Source organism: Myotis yumanensis, unplaced genomic scaffold (assembly GCF_028538775.1).
Source record: "Myotis yumanensis isolate MYYU_CA2020_CCGP unplaced genomic scaffold, mMyoYum1.0.hap1 SCAF_2, whole genome shotgun sequence".
Lineage (NCBI taxonomy): Eukaryota > Metazoa > Chordata > Mammalia > Chiroptera > Vespertilionidae > Myotis > Myotis yumanensis.
This window is the reverse complement of record NW_027223753.1, coordinates 31276445-31290397: the sequence shown is the minus strand read 5'-3', so window position 1 is coordinate 31290397 and position 13953 is coordinate 31276445. Positions and strand designations below refer to the sequence as shown.

The 13953-nt window shown below is 41.8% G+C and overlaps 1 protein-coding gene across 3 annotated transcripts in view; it reads left to right on the top strand.

The window, feature by feature from the left end:
- Window positions 1-2471: 2471 nt before the first annotated feature.
- The window catches only part of NFYC (nuclear transcription factor Y subunit gamma), a 65921-nt gene continuing 54439 nt past the window's right edge, over window positions 2472-13953 (top strand). Inside the window, exon 1 of one of the 3 annotated variants that reach the window (XM_070405008.1) lies at window positions 2472-2685. The gene's annotated coding sequence lies outside the window, so the exon portion shown is untranslated. Of the gene's footprint in view, window positions 2686-2865; window positions 2889-3050; window positions 3174-13953 lie in introns of those variants that run through there. The other 2 variants (XM_070405006.1, XM_070405004.1) reach the window with 2 other exon arrangements.

Genomic DNA, 13953 nt, shown 5'->3' with positions numbered 1-13953 from the left:
ACTAATTGGTGTTGCTTTCTACACATTTTGACATCTTTTGCAAACATAGTATATGCAATAAATGCTCAGTAAATATTTGTGGACTTACATAACTTTTCCCCATTAGCTAAGTTTACCTCTCTACTATGTAAATATACTACTTATTTTGAATATCCATTTTTAATTTTTTATGCCATTTCTCACGTCTGAAAATATCATCACACCTAACTTATTTTTTTTACTATTAACTTCTTTATAACACATTTGCAATTTACAAAAGCACTCCTCCTTACTATTTCATTCAGTCTCCCCAACACTCCCAGGAGGTATGAATTAGATCATTTTAAAAAATATCTTTTTTTATTTTATTGATTTCAGAGAGCAAGGGAGAGGGAGATAGAAACATCAATGATGAGAAAGAATCTTTGATCACTTGCCTTCTGCATGCCCTCCACTGGAGATGGAGCCTGAAACTGGGCCTGTGCCCTGACTCGGGAATCAAACCACAACCTCCTGGCTCATAGGTCAAAGCTCAACCTCTGAGCCACACTGACTGGACAGAATTAGATCATTTTACAGCTGATGAAATTGAGACTCAGTGAAGTCAGGTCTTTAAAGCTAGTTAGGTTTTTTTTTTTTTTTTTAACTTTTTATTGATTAAGGTATTACGAATGTGTCTTTATCCCCCCATTGTCCCCTCATCCCCCAGTCTTGCCCTCATCCTCACCCCCTGTTGTCTGCGTCCATCGCTTATGCTTATATGCATGCATACAAGTCCTTTGGTTGATCTCTCCCCCTTACCCCCACCTCCCCTACCTTCCCTCTGAGGTTTGAGCATCTGATCAATGTTTCTCTGTCTCTAAATCTGTTTTTGTTCATCAGTTTATGTTGTTCATTATAGTCCACAAATGAGTGAGATCATGTGATATTTGTCTTTCTCTGACTTATTTCACTTAGCATAATGCTCTCCAGCTCCATCTATGCTGTTGCAAATGGTAGGAGTTCCTTCCTTTTTACTGCGGCATAGTATTCCATTGCATAGATGTGCCAAAGTTTTTTAATCCACTCATCTGCTGATGGGCACTTAGGCTGATTCCAAATCTTAGCTATTGTAAATTGTGCTGCTCTGAACATAGGGGTGCATATATCCTTTCTGATTGGTGTTTCTGGTTTCTTGGGATATATTCCATTCATTCATTCATTCATCAAATATTTATTGAGTACCTAAAGTTAGATTTATTAAGATTGGATTTTGAAAACAATTTTCCTGAATTCAAGTCAAGGGTTTATTCCACTATTCACAATTATGTTATCACCAGGGTCATGAATTCAGAGGAAGGAAATAATGACAGTCTGCTGATGTTATTGTTGAGGACCCCTACAACGCAAGTCTCAGAAAGGCTCCAAGGTCATTTGTAAAATTCAATGTAACCACTAGCAGAAGTAAACTCATTTCTCGCTGTGCTTGCTACCTAATGTACTAATAATCTCACTATAGATAATTCCATTCAATACCTATTTGATGAATTTATCTACAGGTTTTGAAGCTCTTCAAATTGAGTTTTGACCCCTGTTAACTGTGTTACCTGATCAAGTTACTTAGCCTTTTGAGCTTCAGTTATCATCTGTAAAGTAAAAATAATACTAATGTCCTAGGACTAAGTAGTTGTGGAGATTTGGGATAAAGTATGGACCTGGCCACATGGTTCAGTGGTTAGAGCCTCAGCCTGCGCATGGGTTCGATTCCCTGTCAAGGGCACATACCTGGGTTGCAGGTTCCATCCCCACCCAGGTCAGGCGCGCCTGGGGGACTCTCATCTCTCACACCGATGTCCTCCCCACTTACTTCCTCTCTAAAAATCAATGGGAGAGTATCTTCACTCCTTGGGAGAAGATAAAAAACAATGCCTATGGCCCTAACCGGTTTGGCTCAGTGGATAGAGCCTGCGGACTGAAAGGTCCCAGGTTCGATTCCGGTTGAGGGCATGTACCTTGGTTGCTGGCACATCCCCGGTGGGAGGTGCGCAGGAAGCAGCTGATCGATGTTTCTAACTCTCTATCCCTCTCTGTAAAAAAATCAATAATAATAAAAAAACAATGCCTATGTCCTTTGTAAGGCTACAAGCTGATTATTCATGTGAAATGCTGTTCTTTATTCTAGATTATATCATTTTACAGCTTTGGTCTTAAATTCCCTTTCGCGGGACTGGTACCTGTCTTCTTCAACAGCGCACTTAATCTGACATCCCTAAATCGTCCTTCACCCCCCAAAAAACGTGCACATACAACTTAGTCCTTAAAACTCAAAAGTGTGCGTAACACAGCAGAGCCTCATGTTTAGAACGCACTACAGAGGTCACCAGGCAACGCCCCCACCAACTAAAAAGGGCGGAGTCAAAAGGCTCTCGGATTTTTTTCCGCTTCATCAAGTCGTCGCCCCTTCCCAATTCTCGCGAGACTTCAAGCAACTCAGCTTCTGCGCATTGGAAGCTACTGAGAGTCGAGGCGCCAAGGAAGAGGGAGGGGAAGGCCGGGGGACGGTGCGGACGGCGTGGCCGCCATCTTGTTTGTACCCCCGCTTCGCGCGCGCTCCGCTCTCCGTGACGCACGCTTCCCCTCCCCTCCGCGGTGCCCAGGCCTCCGCATTGCCCTATTCCGCTGGAGCGCGGGGGCGGCTCCGGCTCTTCCCTGCTCTCCTGAGCAGAGGTGTGTAAGTGTGTGGGAGCTGTGTGGAAGGGAGGGTGAGAGGTGAGCGGAGGCGGCGACGGCGGGGGGAGGGGCAGCGCTTCCCGCCTTAGGCGGAGACCTCACTTCCCTCGCGCGGCCGCTGCTGTCGTTCGGTCCGGCCTGCCGCCGCCATGTTGTGTTCTCTCCGGGCTCGCTGCTGTCGCCGCCGCCGCGCTCGTGGGGTCCGTGTGCCTCGTCGGTCCGGCCCGCGGGCTTTCTCCCATTGGCGGAAGGCGACGGCGGGGGGGCTCGCTCGTGATTGGTTGGTGGCGGGGAGGCCGCGGACCTGGCACCTTATTGGTCGTGCTGGCTCCGGCCTGGGGGTGATGAAGGAATCGGAGACTGCAGGGATGCTCGCGTCTGGGGCTCGGGCTGCAGGGCGATGACCCCCCACGGCGCAGGCGTGGGGTGGAGGTTGGGGCGAGCCTAGAGGCCTTCAGGGGGGAAAGAGGACGATGGTCTGGCAGGTATTTTGGATTGGCCTGTGCGTGGCCGGGAGTGGGAGGCCTAGGCCCAAGGGTGCCGGGCTTGGAAACACTGAAACCCAAGTTACAGGCTAAGAGGATCTTCGAGACCCAGGGGTGCTACACCTGCAGTTCAACACAGTTTGGAAGTGACCATATTGTACATGGATGCCAGTTCTGAGAGCATGGTATAGGAGGAAAGAGCACCAGGGCCCTGGGGACCTATCAGGAAGATAGGGAGCAGATCAGGGGTTTCGCTAGACAGTGCCAGCTTTGAAACCCTGAGGTTTAGATGGAGCCCCGGAGCCCACAGTTACCAGACCTGGGATGTGATGTGAGTAAACAGACTCAGCCTGAGGGAGGGATCCTGATGAATAGGCGTGCCAGTCTGAATAACCGAATGCCAAGCCCACAAGGCAAGGCGTTAAGTAGTGATAGATCTATAGGAGGGAGAAGCCTAGTGCCTTCTCGAAACTCATTCTAAAATATAGTTATCCTGAATGAAGCATTTTGGGAACATTTTCACACTTGGGATTAATAAAAGAGCAATTATTGGTTATTGAGGCTCATGACCATGCAGTTAATTTTGAGATTTTCTCTGTGAAGTTTTCCTATTCTAGGAAGGATACAGGTCAGGGCTGAGTTTCCAAAGCTACACTTTATAATAGTAAATATGAGATACTTGGCAGTTTGTTGAATGGATAGTGTTAGGTTCCTCTTTAGTGGAAGAGAGTTTGACAGAGATTCTCTTTTTTTTAAAAAATATATTTTATTGATTTTTTACAGAGAGGAAGGGAGAGAGATAGAGAGTTAGAAACATCGATGAGAGAGAAACATCGATCAGCTGCCTCCTGCACATCTCCTACTGGGGATGTGCCCGCAACCCAGGTACATGCCCTTGACCGGAATCGAACCTGGGACCTTTCAGTCCGCAGGCCGACGCTCTATCCACTGAGTCAAACCGGTTTCGGCGACAGAGATTCTCTTGACGGAGATTCTGGACGTTGGCTCATTAATTTCCTTTAATATGTACCTAAAATACACCCATCCTCATATGCATTTTTTAAAAATATATTTTTATGATTTCAGAGAGGAATGAAGAGGAAGAGAGGGAAAATCAGTGAGAGAGAATCATTGATCAGCTGTCTCCTGCATGTCTTCTATTGGGGATCATGCCAGCAACCCAGGCATGTGCCGTGAGTGGAATCAAACCGTGACCTCCTGGTTCATAGGTGCACACTCAACCATTGAGCCACACTGGCCAGACCTTCAAATGCATTTTTTAAAAATTATTTGAAAAATAAGCAGCCAAGAAGGAAAATAAACTACTGCATAGCTTCTTGCATCTTGTCTTAAAAATATATGTTTATTAATTTCAGAGAGGAAGGGAGAGGGAGAGGGAGAGAGAGGTAGAAATATCAATGATGAGAATCATTGATCGGCTGCCTCCTGCACACCCCCTACTGGGGATTGAGCTGCAACCTAGGTATGTGCCCTGGCTGGGAATCGAACCCGCGACCTCCTGGTTCATAGATCCATGCTCAGCCACTGAGCCGCGCTGGCTGGGCATCTTGTCTTAAGTAACAGGACTTGTCAGCATTTTCTGGTTTATGTTTGAAAAAGCTTTTGTTGTAATTGAGAGTTAAGAGTCATCTTGTTGGGGGTACATTCCTTTTCCATTGATTGGTAATGACTTGGCTTGTTTTACATTTGTGTCTTCCAAGGTTTGGGGGTCATGGAAACACATTTATTTAAACCTCTGTGTTTTCCTTTGTCATGTTAGGTGGTTCTTTCTAGCCTTAGATAGGTGTTACACTTCTGTTTTCATCTCAATTTCAAGAAATTCTTGTGGTTTTCAGCTTTGGTCAGTTTTATGTGAATGCAACTAAATTTTTTAGTTAAATAGTATTTTCCAGTGGTAAAGGAGGGAATTGACATTTTTGGGCATATTTAATACAACATTCCTGTTAGGTAGGGCATTATTATTTCCATAATGCAAATGAGAAAGTTGAGGATCAGAGAGAGGTTAAGTAGCTTGTCCAGTGTTACTCAGTGATTGAACTGGGATTCAAATCCAAGTTGCCTGATGCCAAAGCCTATAGTTTTATCTGCTATATCATGCTGTCACCATAAACCTGACTAGTCAAACTCCCAGATAGTTTCATTGTCTTTCTTTGATTTCTGGGTGTTAGAAGTTTATTGAATGGGAGAATTTAATAAGAATTTGTAGTACTGTTTCAAAGATTCAGACCACAGAATGGTAACCATTTGAATATAGGTTCTTCAACTAGGCATTTAAATCTTATCCCTTGGTTTCTAATGTAAAGGGAAAGATTTACAAAGTAAATTGCTGAACCCAGGGAGATCATGGTTAAAAAATATGTACAGAAAGTTTAAGAATCTGCATACTTTAGAATCAGGCTTCAGATATTGCTGACATAGTCTATTTATGGAAGTGATTAATGCCAAGCAGTGAGAAACTACGAAGTGTTTAGTGTAAAAAGCTCAGTAGGGAGCTTTTTCAAACATCACCAGTTCTTTAGGAAGTTTGTCTCCAAACACTTGGGACCTATCCAAAAGCCTAGTGCCTTCTCCAAACTCATTCTAGTATATACTTATCCTGAATGATGTATAAAATTAAAACTGATACGATATTTGCAATTCCAATATTGCATGAAATTTTTTAAATAATTCAGGTTTCAAGGGGGAGGTTTTAATTGCTTTGTTTCTTGCTGTGATTAGGTGAGTCTCCTTCCTTTTATTTGCAGTTACACTGCAGTGTAGAAGATAGAGTCAAAGTAAGAGGGGCATTAGGGCTTGCCATGCGTTTTGTACATTGCTCATCTTAGCTTCATTTGGCTCAGTCATTAAGTTAACCAAATAAGAATGTTATGGCATCTATACCTTAGTTTCTTTTTAGTAAGTCTGGACAGGCTACAATAACATACATATACACATATATATTTTATTTAGCAAGTATTTCTTGACTACCTGTTCTTTACCACTAGTGATCACTTTCATCCCACATTAGCTCCTTAACACCCATAGCCACTTGCTGGGCCTTTTTATCATTTGGAATTGACCACCCTAGAAATCTTTAACTCCCAGGAAGTCTGAGGTCAGAGTTTATATTAAAAACTTGGGAACATCAGCTTTGTCTTCTAAGAAAAAAAATCATATTAATGCTTTATACTTTACAGACTGTGTTCATGTTATTTAATTTTTATAACAAATAATTCTAATACCTCATTTATACTTAAACATTTTCTTTCTTTCTTTTTTTTTTTTTTTTTGGAGAGACAATTCACAGCATTTTAGTCATTAATCCATTTCATTCCATAATGCACTATATTGTTCCTGGCACCATTAATACTATTTTCATAATTTCCCTTGGAGAGGACCATGCGTTTAAAAAATCTGAGTTGGATTTCCATTGATTAACTCTAAAATATTTTACCTTACCTAAAGAGTAACCCCTAATAGGCTAAGATGGAGGTGGTATGGGTAAGGTGTTTTAGATAGATGGTGAGCACAAGTATACCAACAAGCAAATTTAATACATGGCTTAAACCAGATGATAGGGAGAGAGCACCAACACAGCCAAGGCCTTTGAGAAGGTAGCTGGAAGTGCTTTGTCAAATAAGTTAGTCTGCAGACTTGGAAAGCTAAAACCTTTTCCTATTACAGTGATGGCGAACCTTTTGAGCTTGGCGTGTCAGCATTTTGAAAAACCCTAACTTAACTCTGGTGCCGTGTCACATATAGAAATTTTTTGATATTTGCAACCATAATAAAACAAAGACTTATATTTTTGATATTTATTTTATATATTTAAATGCCATTTAACAAAGAAAAATCAACCAAAAAAATGAGTTTGCGTGTCACCTCTGACATGCGTGTCATAGGTTCGCCATCACTGTCCTATTATCTACTTAAGCCCAACCAGAGAATATGAATTAACGAATAACTAGAGGGCCGTAACTTTCCAGAAAACAGAAAGGTCGAGTAAACACACCATCCCCCAATAAAATGAAGTTGGATGTCAAAGTGTAGAGGAAAGTTTGGATATCTTCTTTAAGTTTGTTTTTGGCATTTTGGTTTGTAAACAATCAATATGGAAAGGAAGGCTATCCCAAAGAGGAAAGTCTGCAAGAACCAGAGTAGTTGAGCCCGACCATTCGTGATGCCTTTAGACTTGCACAATAGCATGGCATACAAGGACTCTTCTGAGTGAATCAGCCAGGCACGCCATACCCATTGTATAGAAGGGTGTGATGATGGTCCACCAAGTACTGAGTGCAGGGGCCCAGGGACCCTAGGCTCTGATAAGGAATACTCTGAGGCCAGAAGACAAACCATTTTCCAGAAGTGTTCCCCATTATCCTCCTCCTATGTAATAAAAGGCTAATATGCAAATTGTCCCCTCAACAGGGAGTTCGACCAGGGGTTCGACCAGGGGGGTGGGGCTGGCCGGTTAGCCTCCCATGTCCCCTCCCCCCAGCTGGCCGGACCCCACCCATGCACGAATTCGTGCACCAGGCCTCTAGTCTTTTTTTTTTTTTTTTTAAATATATTTTATTGATTTTTTACAGAGAGGAAGGGAGAGGGATAGAGAGTTAGAAACATTGATGAGAGAGAAACATCGATCAGCTGCCCCCTGCACACCCCCTACTGGGGATGTGCCTGCAACCAAGGTACTTGCCCTTGACTGGAATCGAACCCGGGACCCTTCAGTCCGCAGGCTGACGCTCTATCCACTGAGTCAAACTGGTCAGGGCAGGCCTCTAATTTTTTATAAATGAACTCTGTCAGCCAAACAGAAGTCACTCCTCATCAGAGATCATCTGCCTTGGTTCCACATCTATGCTATAACATTTACATCCTCTCTATCCCTTTTTACCAATTAAGTCCCACCCATCCTTTAGGTTTATCTCCATTTTCTAAGCAATTTTAACTGCCTCCAACATTCTGCTTCGGAAGCCCTATTCTGACTTGACAGGCAGTAAACTTGGCTTCCTGGGTGAGTTCTGAAACTTAGGTAAATTTTGAGTAAACACACCATCCCCCAATAAAATGAAGTTGGAGTGGAGGAATGCAAAGGCAGGAACATTCTCAAGTAGACTTACACATTTTCCATTTGGTCAAAACTGGTTCATTTTCATTTTACTAGAAAAGTTACAGAGAAATGGAAGCATTAGGGGCATTCTAGTGTCTTTTTGAGACAGTTTTGAAATTCACATCTCTTATCTTTTAGTTCAGAAGTACTGAGCCACTAAAGATAGTCAGGGAATAATATAGTTACTACCTTTTATTGAGTGCTTACAGGGATATAAACATATATGTCATCCGCACACAGTATAAAGTAGACAGTTATCACCCTCATTTTTACATGTTCGGAAACTGAGGAGTTAAGTAATTTGCTCAAGGTCACATAGCCTGTAAGTGGCAGAGCCTAGATTCAAACATAGGTCTGTACTCCTATTTCTTATACAACTTGTAGAGCCCTTACTCTTAAACATTGTGTTCTGTGTTGTTTTCTCACAATATAGGATATTGTGAGAAAAGAAAAATCCTTGCATCTTACGTCAGGAAGTGACCTTTAATTCTTTCAGAATTGTCCTTTGTAGTGAGGCCCTCAATACTGTGATGACCTTGACAAGGGCAGAGCCAAGTCTAGGTCAGTACACGATTCCCAAACCAGTGCTCATTCTGCTGGAGAGCATCACTTTTCCTGTGGAAGCACTGACTTGATGGCAGAGATAACTCTAAGGCACCTTTTGTGTTTTGACAAGTTTGCCTCATTCACAGGAGGAAGAATGGCAGAAGACAGTATTAGGTTAACAAGTGACCTTCTTGAGGTTTATTCCAGCCTCAGGCATACAACCTAGGAAGAACATCCCTTAGCTAGCAAGTTGTTCTTTTCCATTCTATTTCTTGTGCTCAAAGCAAACTGAGTTATCTGATGCCTTACAGTCTCTCTTTTCGTTTTGTTTATTCAGTTTTTCATGCGTGCACTGTGACTAGTTAGGAAGGCTTACAAGGTCATTTTAGTGTTTTCCCACAGAGGCTCAAAGTAACATAATGTAAGTAGATTAATTATGGAAGGAAATGCATTTAAAATTTTTTGGCCAGAAAGTACCTTTTGAAGGGGGCAATGTAGTTGCTGGTGTTAGAGTCAGACCTGAGAAAGAATTCTTTTACCCTCTGTGTTAGCTGGTGGTCAGATTCTTAACCTCCCTGAGCTTTAGGTTCTTATTGTGGAAGGTAGTGGTAATAATAGCTATCTTACAGAGTCATTCTGAGAAATGAATACAATAGCATATATTAGGTGACTGTCACTGAGTGTACCTTTTTAGAATAGCATAAAATCTGTTAATAGCTTCCTTTTTTTTTTGTTTTTGTTTTTATTGCTTAAAGCATTACAAAGGGTATTACATATGTGTCCTTTTTTTTTCCCCCCCGCCCTTGACAATACCCCGGCTTCCCCTACCCCCCAGTGTCTTATGTCCATTGGTTATGCTCATATGCATGCATACAAGCCCTTCAGTTGATCTCTTAACCCCCTCCCTCCTGCCCCCCAACCCTCCCCGGCCTTCCCGCTGCAGTTTGACAATCTGTGTGAGGCAGCTCTGCCTCTGTATCTATTATTGTTCAAAAGTTTATAATGGTCTCTTGTTAATAGCTTCCTTGATGGAGGAGTCCTTTGTAATTATCTGTTCTGTTTTGTGCAGTAAGATTTCTACATGGGGGAACAACCACTTCAAATGAAAGAAATAACCTAATTTTTTGTGCTGTTGTGGTTTAGGAGTTTTAGGGTTAAATTGTCTCCTGATCACCTTTGTTAATCCCCAGTTTCGGAGTAGTAATGATTCTGATGAGATGAAAACTTTTATATTTGCAAATAGCAATCATTATTAAAATAAGAACAACCAATTTTATCCTTCTGTCAAGAAAGAAATTTGCATTAAAAGTTTTTTTAAATGTAGAAATTGTGGTCGAAGTTAGGACTGTAAGTTTGTTTTATAGTTACCTGGGTAACATTTTCATTGATGTAAGCAGGAAGACAACATTGTGGAATGGTTCAGGAAAAAAATCTCTCTGCCTGCAGAAATTTTTGCTAGGTTGCAATATTTGTACTCTTCCCACATATCTCCCATGTTTTAGTAGTGATGTACCTGATAGCAGTGAGGCACCACCTGTACTCATTGTCAGTATTGGAGTTGTATTTTCCATTTTGGTTGAAGTTCTTTTTTGGTTTGCAGACAGGTTACTTCTAAATCTAGTGTTTTTTTCTTTTATACAGGAAAGCTTTCTAATGGATAAACTTCACTTTAGAGAGAGGGACTAGTCTAACCTTGGTTCCAGTAGAATAGCTTTAAATTAAAGGTTCAAATCTGCATGTCCAAGGTATATAAGGTATCATATAAATAAATACTTTTTAAAATCAACAGTATGTCATTATAAATAAGGCTCAAGAATTATTCTAAATACATTCATGGGCATGATCTATAAATAGTGATCTTGAGCAGTGCTTCAGTAAATGCTTCTTGGACTCATGGGACCTACATTGGAATAAAGCATATTTTGTATAATTTCATTGGTTAAAATCTATTAGAGTTACTGAAGGTTTTCACAATTCCTAATTACTGTTAACCCTGTCCCGAGGAGCTGCAAACTATCCAGTGATCAATATGAAGTGAGATTAAAAAAAAAAAAAAAAAATATATATATATATATATATTATTGATTTTTTACAGAGAGGAAGGGAAGAGAGATAGAGTTAGAAACATCGATGAGAGAGAAGCATCGGTCAGCTGCCTCCTGTGCACCCCCTACTGGGGATGTGCCCACAACCAAGGTACATGCCCTTGACTGGAATCGAACCTGGGACCCTTCAGTCCGCAGGCGGACGCTCTATCCACTGAGCCAAATCGGTTAGGGCTGAAGTGAGATTTTTTTTTACCCAGAATTAAGAAAACAGATCCCCTCACCAGGAGTACTATCTGTTCATTTAAGAGAAACGTACAAACTATTTGCACAGTTGAACATCTTTGTCCTTTTTAACTGTCTTTAAAATTAATACTGTAACGGGAAAGTAAATAGTGTAGAATTTGCTTATTATCAGATGACAAAGGGGCATTTAAAGAAGCAAAGCATACTTGGTTGGCAATAATTTGGGAGGCAGGAGATTGCTATTTATGGTGATATTTAATGTCATTTTCAGTAGGATTAAATAAAAAAGGTAAATGCCATTATGTGTGTTAAACTAACCCTCCTGGAAGGTGGTAAGAATAGAGTCACCTTTAGTCTTCTTTTCATTCCACTACAATTTGTAAGTTGGCTTAGAGCAGCATTTTCCAGGCTGTTTAATTGAACATTATTAGTTCTTATACAATGAATAAGTGTCCTCTGGGGATGAAAAAAGGATTCTTGACAAAATAATGGCCAAAGTGATTTGCATTTCTTTACTGCAGAATTAGTATTCAGAGTATTTGTACTCATGAGCCTTATGACCCTTCAAAAGAAGAAAGGATACATTATGCAGTATTTCTCAAACTTATTTGGCCATAGAATCCTGTTTGTGAGAACACCTAATAAGCATTTCATGTTATGACTGGTGTGTGTAATGGAGCCCAGTTGAGCAGTTCTGGCATAGTGAGTTTGTGAATTAAAAAAAAGAATTCTTTTTTGTAGGATAGCTTGACCAATAATGGGAAAGGACTTTTCTGTGAACATATCAGATATATCTCTAAGGTAACACAGACTACCCTAGCTGGTTTGGCTCAGTGGATAATGTCGGTCTCCGGACTGAAGGGTCCCTGGTTGGTCAAGGGCACATGTCCGGGTTGCAGGCTCAATCCCCAGTAGGGGGCATGTAGGAGGCAGCTGGTCGATGATTCTCTCTCATCATTGATGTTTCTGTCTGTCTCTCCCCTCTCCCTTCCTCTCTGGAAAAAAAAAATGTTTAAAGTAACACAGACTTAGGGATGAATGTAATTTCAAAGGTTATCTAATCCAATTGCCAATCCTATCCTCCTATATAATAAAAGGCTAATATGCAAATCGACCTGATGGTTGAACGACTGGTCGCTATGACACACACTGACCACCAGGGGGCAGATGCTCAATGCAGGATCTGCCCTATGGTGGTCAGTGCGCTCCCACAGGGGGAGCACTGCTCAGCCAGAAGCTGGGCTCAAGGCTGATGAGTGCAGCAGCGGTGGCGGGAGCCTCTCCTGCTTCTGCGGCAGTCGGACATCCCCCAAGGGCTCCCGGACAGAGAGAGTGCACAGGCTGGGCTGAAGGATGACACCTCCCTTCCTCCTTTCCCCCTTCTCCCCCCACCCCAGTGCATGAATTTCATGCACCAAGCCTCTGGTAACAATAATAATAGTAGGAGCTGCCATTTTTAGGAGCACTTGCTGTTTATCAGACACAGTGTTGTTATTCTATACTAGAGGCCCGGTATACGAAATATGTGCGTGGGGGGAGGGAGGGAGGTCCCCTCAGCCCAGCCTGCACCCTCTCCAATCCGGGACATCCCTCTCACAATCCTGGACCGCTGGCTTCTAATCACTCGCCTGCCTGCCTGCCTGCCTGGTCGCTCCTAACTGCACCCCCCTGCTGGCCTGATTACCCCTCACTGCCTTTGCTTGCTGGCCTGGTTGCCCCCAACTGCCCCCCCCCCTCCGCTGACCTAGTTGCCCTTCACAGTCCGCCCACCAGCCTGGTTGCCCCATGCAGTCTGCTGTTCAGTCGTTTGGTTGTCCCTCACTAACTTCCCTGCTGACCTGGTCTTAGGCAGCCATCTTGTGAGGGTGTGAGGGTTAATTTGCATATTACCTCTTTATTATATAGGATGCTTTTATTAACCATGAGTCTTAATGATTTTTTATCTCAGTAGGCTCTTATTCTTAGATTTTAAATCTCCCAAGAAGCCTTCTCTGACCATCCTGAAATTGAGTTAGGTCCTGGATTAGGTCCTATAGGACTATGCATTTGACCCTATTGTAACTCTTAACAAGTGGCACTGGAATTGTCTATTTTAATTTTCCAGTTATAATAGACTTTAATCTCTTTGAGAACAGGTGTTACGTCTTGTTTAGGATCCATAGATCTTAGCACAATGCCTACACATATAAGTATTTATTGAATGAATGAAAGTATCCTAATCCTCACAACCTTGCAAGATGTTTTACGGTTTAGGAAATTGGCCTTTGTGAGGTTAAGTAACTAGCCCAAGGTTACTCAGCTAAAAGGTGAGGAAGGATAGAATCCAGATCTGTCTAGTTGCAAAGACGGGGCTTATTTTTTTCTTGCTTCTCCACATGGCTGCTCTTTTTCATCTTGTCTTTACATATTTCTGTCAAGTGTTCCAACAGCCCATGCTAACAACCTTATCCATAGCTTCTGAGGCAGCTTGTGCCATATTTGGATAGTTTTTGAGGGCTGAAATAGGTCCCTCTAGAATAATTTTCCATCCACTGGTCTTAATTTATGCTTTGGAGACTATAATTTATTTTTCTAAAAGCAAATAATTCATAATTTATAATCCACTTAAGGTCTCATTTATTAGTTTATTCATTCATTTATAGAGCAACCATTTACTGAGCACCATCGTTAGGTTGGTTTCTTATTCTAATGTTATTTTTCAAAATGTTTGAGGATTGTCTTCAGACTTTTGTCTGATTCTTATGAAAATGTGTTGACACTTTTTTTAAAAACCTTGAAGGTGGATTTGATTGGGGAAATAGCTAATAGTTGTTTAGGACCAAGCAAGGTG